The 8497-nt window shown below is 44.3% G+C and overlaps 1 protein-coding gene across 2 annotated transcripts in view; it reads right to left on the bottom strand.

Moving 5' to 3' along the window:
• Window positions 1-8106, bottom strand: part of LOC115167849 (FERM and PDZ domain-containing protein 3-like) — a 136420-nt gene extending 128314 nt beyond the window's left edge. For both annotated transcript variants that reach the window (XM_029722552.1, XM_029722535.1), the window contains exon 1: window positions 7993-8106. The gene's annotated coding sequence lies outside the window, so the exon portion shown is untranslated. The remainder of the gene's footprint in view (window positions 1-7992) is intronic.
• Window positions 8107-8497: the final 391 nt, after the last annotated feature.

An 8497-nucleotide genomic window follows, 5' to 3' on the forward strand; every position in this document is an offset into this window, starting at 1 on the left:
TATATATTGCCTTAGGATAAATAACATTAGGATATATAGCCTTAGGATATATAACATTAGGATATATAACATTAGGATATATAAAATTAGGATATATAGCATTAGGATATATAACATTAGGATATATAACATTAGGATATATAGCATATAACATTAGGATATATAACATTAGGATATATAGCATTAGGATATATAACATTAGGTTATATAGCATTAGGTTATATAACATTAGTATATATAACATTAGTATATATTGCCTTAGGATAAATAACATTAGGATATATAACATTAGGATATATAGCATTAGGATAAATAACATTAGGATATATAGCCTTAGGATATGTTATTAAAGCGTCTAGGAAATATCGACCTGTAAACACAGAGATGCAATAGGCTGAAATATCAACTAGGAATATTTATGATGAATGTAAGATTTTTCTTTTTGGTAGCTGATTAATAGACAACTATCCAAGTCAAATGTGCTCTCATTCAGTGCTGTATGTTCCTGTCTGACAACAATACATACAGTTACACATGTTTTATGATGTTGTGGCTATTGGAATCTAATCGAATCTAAGGGAAACAAGTGGCTTCAGACACTGAAAACTATACTTCTTTGCAGTCAATGGTTCCTTTGTGGATGTTATGTGTTCATCCCCTACTCTTGCAATTATGTTGGCATGGCAACACCAAGTATTCTTTCAGGATCAATGAGGCAACTGGGAGGCTCCAATGAAAGGAATGTGAACCCAACCCTGGACTCTGACACCCTCTCCAGAGCTCTACAACTTGACTCCAACTGGGAGGCTCCAATGAAAGGAATGTGAACCCAACCCTGGACTCTGACACCCTCTCCAGAGCTCTACAACTTGACTCCAATGTGGTATAACTTGTGCCTCCAGGATTGGTGTTTTAAGTTAAACCTTATCATTTGGAAGTGATCTTTGATTCATGGCTAGTACAATACGACTTCCTGAATCCAACATGACCTTCCGCTGGCTAACTGCATTCGTGATGCATACTGGGATGTTCCATTCTGTTCAGGTTGAGCTGGAACATTGCTTTTTCAAGACAGTCATGTCCACCATCCTGGCTGTCTGCCCTGCAGTTGCAGTACATGTTGACTTGGAGACAGGGAGGACATACATGTGGACTTGGAGACAGGGGAGGACGTACATGTGGACTTGGAGACAGGGAGGACGTACATGTTGACTTGGAGACAGGGGAGGACGTACATGTTGACTTGGAGACAGGGGAGGACGTACATGTGGACTTGGAGACAGGGAGGACGTACATGTGGACTTGGAGACAGGGAGGACGTACATGTGGACTTGGAGACAGGGAGGACGTACATGTGGACTTGGAGACAGGGGAGGACGTACATGTTGACTTGGAGACAGGGGAGGACGTACATGTTGACTTGGAGACAGGGAGGATGTACATGTGGACTTGGAGACAGGGAGGACGTACATGTGGACTTGGAGACAGGGGAGGACGTACATGTTGACTTGGAGACAGGGAGGACGTACATGTTGACTTGGAGACAGGGAGGATGTACATGTTGACTTGGAGACAGGGAGGACGTACATGTTGACTTGGAGACAGGGGAGGACGTACATGTTGACGTAGAGACAGGGGAGGACGTACATGTTGACTTGGAGACAGGGAGGACGTACATGTTGACTTGGAGACAGGGGAGGACGTACATGTTGACTTGGAGACAGGGAGGACGTACATGTTGACTTGGAGACAGGGGAGGACGTACATGTTGACTTGGAGACAGGGGAGGACGTACATGTGGACTTGGAGACAGGGGAGGACGTACATGGACTTGGAGACAGTAGGCCCTAGTTTTGTCGCACCTGGACTACTGTTCAGTCGTGTGATCAGGTGCCACAAAAAGGGACTTAGGAAAATTGCAATTGGCTCAGAACAGGGCAGCCTGGTTGGCCCTTGGATGTACACAAAGAGCTAATATTAATAATATGCATGTCTCTCCTGGCTCAAAGTGGAGGAGAGAATGACTTCATCACTACTTGTATTTATGAGAGGTATTGACATGTTGAATGCACTGAGCTGTCTGTCTAAACTACTGACACACAGCTCGGGCACCCATGCATACCCCACAAGCATGCCATAAGAGGTCTTTTTACAGTCCCAAGTCCAGAACGGACTATGGGAGGCGCACAGTACTACATAGAGACATGACTACATGGAACTCTATTCCACAACAAGTAACTGATGCCACCCAATCTACCTACCTCATCCCCATATTGTTTTTATTCACTTTGCTGCTCTTTTGCACACCAGTATTTCTTCTTGCACATCACCATCTGCTCATCTATCACTCCAGTGTTAATTTGCTAAATTGTAATTACTTCGCTACTATGGCCTATTTATTGCCTTACCTCCTCACGCCATTTCACACACTGTATATAGATTTTCTTTTTTTCTATTGTGTTATTGACTGTACGCTTGTTTATGTGTAACTCTGTGTTGTTGTTTGTGTCACACTGCTTTGCTTTATCTTGGCCAGGTCGCAGTTGTAAATGAGAACTTGTTCTCAACGGGCCTACCTGGTTAAATAAAGGTGAAATAAAACATTAAAAAAATAAAAATGCAAGCAGTAGAATCCGATTTAAAAAGCAGGTAAAAATACACCTTATGGAACAACGTGGTCTGTGAAGCAACACAAACATAGGTACAGACACATGCATACACGGGGCGGCAGGTAGGCTACTGGTTAGAGCGTTGGGACAGTAACCCAAAGGTTGCTATATCGAATCCCTGAGCTGATAAGGTAAAAATCTGTTGCTCTGCCCCTGAACAAGACAGTTAACCCACCGCTCCTAGGCCGTCATTGAAAATAAGAATTCGTTATTAACCGACTTGCCTAGTTAAATAAAAAATAAAATACACACAGGTACACATGGATTTAGTACTGTAGATATGTGGTAGTGGTGGAGTAGGGGTCTGAGGGCACACAGTGTGATGTGAAATCTGTAATATTTTTTAAATTGTATGAACTGCATTCATTTTGCTGGACCCCAGGAAGAGTAGCTGCTGCCTTGGCAGGAACTAATGGGGATCCATAATAAACCCCAGGAAGAGTAGCTGCTACCTTGGCAGGAACTAATGGGGATCCTTAATAAACCCCAGGAAGAGTAGCTGCTGCCTTGGCGGGAACTAATGGGGATCCTTAATAAATACAAATACAGATTCTGTCACTCTCCTCATCTCCTGCTGGGCCTGCCCCAGACCATAATCACAGACAACACTTCATAGTTGTAGTCTATGAGCTACACTAAGTAACCTCTAGCTAACCTGAGGTCAGCCTCCTCATCTCCTGCTGGGCCTGCCCCAGACCATAATCACAGACAACACTTCATAGTTGAAGTCTATGAGCTACACTAAGTAACCTCTAGCTAACCTGAGGTCAGGTTAGCTCATCTCCTGCTGGGCCTGCCCCAGACCATAATCACAACCAACACTTACTTCATAGTTGTAGTCTATGAGCTACACTAAGTAACCTCAAGGTAACCTGAGGTCAGGTTAGCTCATCTCCTGCTGGGCCTGCCCCAGACCATAATCACAGACAACACTTACTTCATAGTTGTAGTCTATGAGCTACACTAAGTAACCTCAAGGTAACCTGAGGTAAGGTTAGCTCATCTCCTGCTGGGCCTGCCCCAGACCATAATCACAACCAACACTTACTTCATAGTTGTAGTCTATGAGCTACACTAAGTAACCTCAAGGTAACCTGAGGTAAGGTTAGCTCATCTCCTGCTGGGCCTGCCCCAGACCATAATCACAACCAACACTTACTTCATAGTTGTAGTCTATGAGCTACACTAAGTAACCTCAAGGTAACCTGAGGTCAGCCTCCTCATCTCCTGCTGGGCCTGCCCCAGACCATAATCACAGACAACACTTACTTCATAGTTGTAGTCTATGAGCTACACTAAGTAACCTCTAGCTAACCTGAGGTAAGGTTAGCTCATCTCCTGCTGGGCCTGCCCCAGACCATAATCACAGCCAACACTTACTTCATAGTTGTAGTCTATGAGCTACACTAAGTAACCTCAAGGTAACCTGAGGTCAGGTTAGCTCATCTCCTGCTGGGCCTGCCCCAGACCATAATCACAACCAACACTTACTTCATAGTTGTAGTCTATGAGCTACACTAAGTAACCTCAAGGTAACCTGAGGTAAGGTTAGCTCATCTCCTGCTGGGCCTGCCCCAGACCATAATCACAACCAACACTTACTTCATAGTTGTAGTCTATGAGCTACACTAAGTAACCTCAAGGTAACCTGAGGTCAGCCTCCTCATCTCCTGCTGGGCCTGCCCCAGACCATAATCACAGACAACACTTACTTCATAGTTGTAGTCTATGAGCTACACTAAGTAACCTCTAGCTAACCTGAGGTCAGGTTAGCTCATCTCCTGCTGGGCCTGCCCCAGACCAAAATCACAGCCAACTACCCACAGTAAATATCCTCCATCCGAAAGAATATAAAGAAATATGTAAGACGTGACCTGCAGGACCTGTTGCCACATTCAACATTAAAAACTCCAACCACAGGTCAGTTAGGTGTTGGATAGACCTAAGAGCAGGTCTGTTTGTGACAGACATTCAGACTCTCCTTCACAACCAGACAACCAGCCATTCAGTCAGCCTGAAATAACATTCCAGTCAATGGGGTCTCGTTGGCATGCAAGCTGCATCTCCTCAGTGCCTGCACCCAACTGCTGTGGAAATGGAAACTGATCACCACACAGCCCTGGTTACCCTGCCAGTCATACAGGAAGGATGCTGCCCTGTCGCTGCAGCTTATCCAGAACGACCAGTTAGCTGTGCAACATGGTCAGAACTACATCAACTACTGGTTACTGGTCAGGTCCCAGAACTACATCAACTACTGGTTACTGGTCAGGTCCCAGAACTACATCCACTACTGGTTACTGGTCAGGTCCCAGAACTACAACCACTACTGGCTACTGGTCAGGTCCCAGAACTACATCCACTACTGGCTACTGGTCAGGTCCCAGAACTACCTCCACTACTGGTTACTGGTCAGGTCCCAGAACTACATCCACTACTGGCTACTGGTCAGGCCCCAGAACTACAACCACTACTGGTTACTGGTCAGGCCCCAGAACTACATCCACTACTGGTTACTGGTCAGGCCCCAGAACTACAACCACTACTGTCTACTGGTCTGGTCCCAGAACTACATCCACTACTGGTTACTGGTCAGGCCCCAGAACTACATCCACTACTGGTTACTGGTCAGGTCCCAGAACTACATCCACTACTGGTTACTGGTCAGGTCCCAGAACTACAACCACTACTGGTTACTGGTCAGGTCCCAGAACTACAACCACTACTGGCTGTTGGTCAGGTCCCAGAACTACATCCACTACTGGTTACTGGTCAGGTCCCAGAACTACAACCACTACTGGTTACTGGTCAGGTCCCAGAACTACAACCACTACTGGTTACTGGTCAGGTCCCAGAACTACATCCACTACTGGTTACTGGTCAGGTCCCAGAACTACATCCACTACTGGCTACTGGTCAGGCCCCAGAACTACATCCACTACTGGTTACTGGTCAGGTCCCAGAACTACATCCACTACTGGTTACTGGTCAGGCCACAGAACTACATCCACTACTGGCTACTGGTCAGGCCCCAGAACTACATCCACTACTGGCTATTTTGTCTCCTCGCAGTGTTTGGACACACTCATGTCCTGGGCCCGGTTTTCCAAAAGCATCTTAAGGCTAAGTTCATCATTAGAACCTTTGTAGTAGCATCATTTATTTTTTATTTAACCTTTATTTAACTAGGCAAGTAAGTTAAGACAATGTCTTATTTACAATGACGGCCTACTTGTAAAGCTCACCCGGCCAAACCCTCCCCTAACCCGGACAATGCTGAGCCAGTTGTGCCCAGAATCCATGCTTTATCCCTCTCTCTGTGACCGCCGATAACTTCAGAACAAAATTGATTACATATACGAAATTGCCAATGTCTTTGTCATGCCCTGATCTGTTTCGCCTGTCTTTGTGCTTGTCTCCACCCCCTCCAGGTGTTGCTCATCTTCCGTCCTTATTCTCTGAGTATTTATACCAGTGTTTTCTGTTCGTCTTGTTTGTTGTAGTCAACCAGCGTTTTGTCTCATCTCCTGTTTTTCAACAGTCTCTCTTTTTCTCATCCTCCTGGTTTTTGACCTTTGACTGTCCTGACCCTGTACCCGACCGCCTGACCACTCTGCCTGTCCCTGACCCTGAGCCGGCCTGCCATCCTGTACTTTAGCTCCACCTCTGGATTACCGACCTCTGCCTGACCTGACTCTGAGCCTGCCTGCCATCCTGTACCTTGACCTCTACTCTGGATTATCGACCCCTGCCTGCCTTAACCTGTCGTTTGCCTGTCCCTGTTGTTACAATAAACATTGTTACTTCACACAGTCTGCACTTGGGTCTTACCTTGATTCCTTATAGTCTTTGCAATTGATACAAACAAGTGATGTTTAAAATATGCTTCAAAGGAAATCAGAGATGATTGCATTAAAGTATAAATGCAATAGGCTATAGGCCTATTCAATCATATTGAAATACATTTCATGTTCAATAAATGTACTTGTATTTTGCTACTTGTAGGCTCCTGTGTGTCATTTGTCTCAATATTTTTCATGATGCGCAATGGTGTGCAAAATCTAGGAATTAGTGCATTTTTATTGGGTAATCATTAGAATAAGCCGCCTCAAGATTTGCAGCAGTAGGTGGTAATACCTCTCTAGGAGCTGATCCGTCGTCAGTATTGAGAAATCATTCTAATGTTAAGGTAAGATGTGAATTGAAAAAGCTAATCTTAGAGCAGCGTTGCCTTTCTTTTGATCCTATAAGCATCAACACATGCTCCAACGACGTACTTAGCGACTGCTCTCTATGCCTGGACTTTTGCAAAATGCATGTTACATCATCGGCTGTTGTAGGAAAGATGCATGGTTAAAACACTCGTAAGCCTAATTCCCATCGCTGTCGGGAAACCGGCCCCTGGTTAGCTCAAAGACTTTGAATCAACCTTACACAAACATCTAATTCTGATGTCTGAGCCCACTTGTTTTCCTTAGAGCTGAATGAGAGAGAACTTGACTTGGAAAGTTGTCTAGTAATCAGCTACCAACAAGTAAAGCATATATTCATCATAAATATTCCTAGTTGATATTTCAGCCTATTGTATCTCAGTGTTTACAGGTCGATATTTCCTAGATGGTTAAATAGATATCCTTATGCTGACCTAACAATATCAGAGCTTGCATTATTGGGTTACATGAGTTTATGCGGCCCATCCACCCTCTAGCCAGGCATTACTTTGCACTTTTTTAGTTTAAATTGTCACATCTATCAATTTAACCACTTTTGCAGTCAAATATTTTTTCACAACCATCCATTTAATAAATGGGAGACATTAGAGATGTGAAAAACCATGGTTGGGTTTTGTTCTACCTGGGGTAGAGATGTCTCAAAAATGTTTGGGGCATTGCCACTAGCCTTGTAATCCTGGTAAATAATCTTTCATCACTCAGGCGAGGCCCAGAAATACAGTTACAGAGCGGAAAAGCTGAGTTTGATTATTTCCAAAGACAAACCAGGGACTCTCTGAGGATCAGTTGGTAATCTGGATCATTCTACAGTAGGATTGTCAACATATCTCTAATGCCTGGATAACGCCATACTACCATACCATATATTCCTTACTTACTAGTTTTGCAATACTGGTGTTGTGACAACCCTATACAACACAGCAATCGCTCCCTCTGAAAGCTAAATGATGGTGAATAGATTACACTAGTTAATGATGGTGAATAGAGTAATGTAGATAACTATGGTAGATAGATTACTGTAGATAATGATGATGAATAGAGTGCTGTAGATAACTATGGTGGATAGAGTAATGTAGGTAATGTGTACTCACGGTTTTTGTTCAGTGTAGATTATGTATAGCAGAGTAGTTTTCTCTGACACAGTGATCACACACACACACGCTCACACAGACACACACTTCCAGACAGGTGGTTTGGGCCACTGTAGGGAGACACAGAGGAAGAGGAAGACATATGTCAGTCATGCATGTACAGAACCACCATCCCGGACAGCAGCGATCAGTAGGCCTTTAATGGCCATAACAAGACAGCAGCAGCTGTTCAGATCCATGGACAGCAACTCATGGCTAGCCACTACAGTTTCAGCACATAACATACTCAGCCCATGGACAGTAACCCAAGACTGTGACTGCTGCAGCATCCTCAAAATGTTCAGCCCTATGGACAGTTCCCCAACTGTACTTTATTCAGCACCATGGACAGATCTCCAACTGTACTCTGTTCAGCACCATGGACAGATCTCCCACTGTAATCGGTTCAGCACCATGGACAGATCTCCCACTGTAATCGGTTCAGCACCATGGAGAGATCTCCCAC

The sequence above is a fragment of the Salmo trutta genome, chromosome 3 (assembly GCF_901001165.1).
Source record: "Salmo trutta chromosome 3, fSalTru1.1, whole genome shotgun sequence".
Taxonomy (NCBI): Eukaryota; Metazoa; Chordata; class Actinopteri; order Salmoniformes; family Salmonidae; genus Salmo; species Salmo trutta.